General features: G+C 38.5%; 1 pseudogene; it reads left to right on the forward strand.

Moving 5' to 3' along the window:
- The first annotated feature begins 2,376 nt into the window (after window positions 1-2,376).
- Window positions 2,377-2,495, forward strand: LOC122925338 (annotated as a pseudogene).
- Window positions 2,496-3,700: the final 1,205 nt, after the last annotated feature.

The raw sequence follows: 3,700 nt of genomic DNA on the forward strand, positions 1-3,700 counted from the left end.
GATAAAGTGATACCCCAATTAGAGGAATTCAAGTATTGAATAAAGCCCATAATAGAATCAGAATCTCCATCCCATATGAAAAACAAGTCGTCTATATAACGACGATATAATACAATATTATCCGACCACTGGGTGGACTTATAAATATACTGATCTTCAAACACTCCCATGAAAAGGTTCGCAAAACTGGGCGCGAAACGCGTACCCATTGCAGTACCTTTGCACTGGAGGTATAGTTGTTCACCAAAAGAAAATGTATTATGTGTCAGGATAAATTGAATGGATTTCAATATAAACGACTTTTGATCAACAGGTACAGAAGAATCTTTACCAAGGAAAGAATCAACACATTTTATTCCCAATTCATGATTGATATTTGAATATAGGGCCGCAACATCAAGGGCTATCCACGAATATGTATCTTTCCATGTGATTCCTTGGAGTGTAGTTATTAAAGAAGTGGAATCTTTCAAATAGGAAGGTAACCGAATTACATATTTCTGTAGCAAGATGTCCACATAGTGGGACAAATTGCAAGTCAGAGAGGATATCCCAGATATGATGGGGCGGCCCGGAGGATTCTGGACATCCTTATGGATTTGGGGTAGATGGTAAAAAAGTGCCATTACTGAGTCTGTTTTCAAAATGTATTCTTGTTCTTTTTTACTCAGTATGTGTTTTGCAGAGTCAATCAGGACCCTGATTGACTCTGCAAAACACATACTGAGTAAAAAAGAACAAGTGGTCGGATAATATTGTATTATATCGTCGTTATATAGACGACTTGTTTTTCATATGGGATGGAGATTCTGATTCTATTATGGGCTTTATTCAATACTTGAATTCCTCTAATTGGGGTATCACTTTATCCGGGACACATGACCGTTCAAGAATTGAATTCTTGGACCTAGAAATGAATGCTGTTGGTGACAAAATTATAACACGTACGTTCTTTAAAAAGGTCGATTGCAATAGTTATCTTGAGTATTCGAGTCTCCATTTCAAAAAATGGAAGACAAATATCCCTTTTAGTCAATTTAAGAGATTAAGGAGGAACTGTTCTTTAACTAGGGATTTCATCTCACAGAGTGAAATCATTCGGAGAAGATTTCAGAAAAAAGGTTATCCTCATAGGGTTATTGAGGCGGCTTTTAATCGAGCCAAGGCTCTTACACAAGAAAATTGCCTATTAGCCAACCAGAAAGATCAGGCAAAGGACAAACAGCAAAATAATAAATGGGGTACCAACTTTATTACTACTTATAGTGGTAATCATAAGGACGTGAGAAATATCCTTTCCAAATATTGGCATATTATTAAAAAAGACCCATACATAGGCAAATCCCTACCAAGCCACCCGCCCCTAACTTTTAGGAGAGCCAAAACCCTAAAAAATTTGCTAGCACCTACTAAATTACGTAAATTCCATCAAAAAACAACTGGGTCGAACACTAGTTCATTTATACCATCTAGACCAGTGGGTAGTACTAAATGTAGACAATCTAAATGTCTATGTTGCCTTTCTATACGTAACTCTACCTCTTTTCGTAGTAATACTACTGGGGAAATTTTTAATATTAAGCAACCAATGGACTGTGGGTCAAATAATGTGATCTACGTGCTGGAATGCCAATGTGGATTACAGTACGTGGGTCGCACCACACAGACGTTACGGAATAGGTTGAACAAACACCGTTCAAACACTAAGAAGAAATTTATGCAGCACAGTGTATCAAGACATATTGCGGATAAACATCAGGGTCTTTTTTACAAGTATTTTTGTAATACCTATAGAGAAAATTCATGCTGACATCCGGAACATTACACAAACAATCAAAAGACGTGAAATGTTCTGGATCTATAAACTTAATAGCCTGAGCCCCCAGGGTCTTAATGAGGCATTTGAAATCAATCTATAAATTGATGATATATACACCCTGTCATCATTGGAAAGGGAAAATATGAGTAATAGATGTTTGTCTTTTCTCTATTAGATCCAGACCCTTAACTACATTACTGCTGTCTTGAACTTCTTCTTTCTGATAAAATAATAGGGTGACAACCACGCCACCAATTGGTGATGTTTGTCAATCATCAGGTATTTTGGGATAGTGGTGGCATGCGTGTGTACTTTTACCAACTGCACGCATGCACCCACCTGTATCCCCCAAATCCTGCATGACTAATGTCAATTTATTATGTGATTTGATTGGATGACGTCCCAATCACATAAAAATTCTTTTTATATATTTTTAATTCTTAATATTAATATTCTTTTAGTAGAAGGACTTTCTTAATTAGAAACCTAATAAGTGGCTAAAATTATTTAATTCTTTTCTTAAAAGGAGTATCAGATTTTATATTTCCCTTCCTTTATTTATTGGCCATGCCACCCTGGGTACGCCTGATCTCGTCCGATCTCAGAAGCAAAGCAGGGTTGGGCTCGGCCAGTACTTGGATGGGAGACCACCTGGGAAGAGCGGGTGCTGTAGACCTTTATATATATATCAATTTTTTAAATCTTTTTAAGGTCGTATCATGCCACTTCCTATTTATGTTTAATAACATTGTTTATTTTTCAGGAATCTAGTTATTGTATCTGTAGGGCAACATTATATGTATGTGATCTTCACAATATATGCTTTTCTTTTTCCTCCCCTCCTCTATTTTTGTGAATGTTCTAAATGTTCTTTTTCTGTTGAATCACAGTAGATTTCCAGTGAGAGCGCCCTCTGGTTTATAAAAACGACTCTGATAAGTTTCTATCTGACTATGCGATGTGCGGTTATAGAAGTGCAAGTCAGACGGCTCTCTCACCATTCAAGTGTCCCTGTAACTAGGTAACGGCTCTCACATGATCGGATCTTACTCACGTGATGTGAGCCATGTGATACCAGGTTGAGTGACGTGAGCTAGCTTCTTTAGAGAGGACGGCCCCCTCACCACTTTTGTTACCTTGTGACCGAGCAACGGCTCTCACGTGACTGGGATCCGGTCATGTGACACAGGTCCTAGAGTCTTGATAGAACTTTACAATCGCCTTATTTGATTAGAAACCTGTGATGCGTTTGCTATTGCACACCTCATAGGGTCGGCCCCCATATGGGTGTATTGTTTTGAGGTCACTTACAAAACGGACTATTTTCAGTGTGCTTTTCTAGCTTTATATAATACAAATGTGTTTCTAATGTGCACATCGGCGGCTCATTATGAGAGCTTGCAGATATGCACATTATATTTGCCACTGATCATTTAGGCAACACCCAAATCTCCTCCCTTCTGACCCTGTGACCCTTTAAGGGCGGTATGTTTGTAAGTATAAATATGTGTAGCCTTGTGCTGTTACTTTTGTGCAGCTCTGTGTACCTGATGAAGGGGAGTGATTCCCCGAAACGCGTTGTATCGCTGCAATAAAAAGATTTCTTCTTGATCCTGGTGACTGGCTGACGGTAATTCGCGCCGTGGGACGTGTTTTTGTTCCTTTATACGGATAGTTGTACACAGGGAAGATGTCATTAGTGATTGATAGCATTCTCTGTGTAAGTGTGTATACATAGATAGCTGTCAGTCACTGATAGCTGTACATGGGGAGGTGTTAACAGTGATTGATAGCATTCTCTGTGTAAGTGTATATTCAGAGATAGTTGTCAGTTGTATAGTTGTATACGGTGGAGGTGTTATCAGTGATAGCATTCACTGT

This window comes from Bufo gargarizans, chromosome 1 (genome assembly GCF_014858855.1).
Source record: "Bufo gargarizans isolate SCDJY-AF-19 chromosome 1, ASM1485885v1, whole genome shotgun sequence".
NCBI classification, from domain to species: Eukaryota; Metazoa; Chordata; class Amphibia; order Anura; family Bufonidae; genus Bufo; species Bufo gargarizans.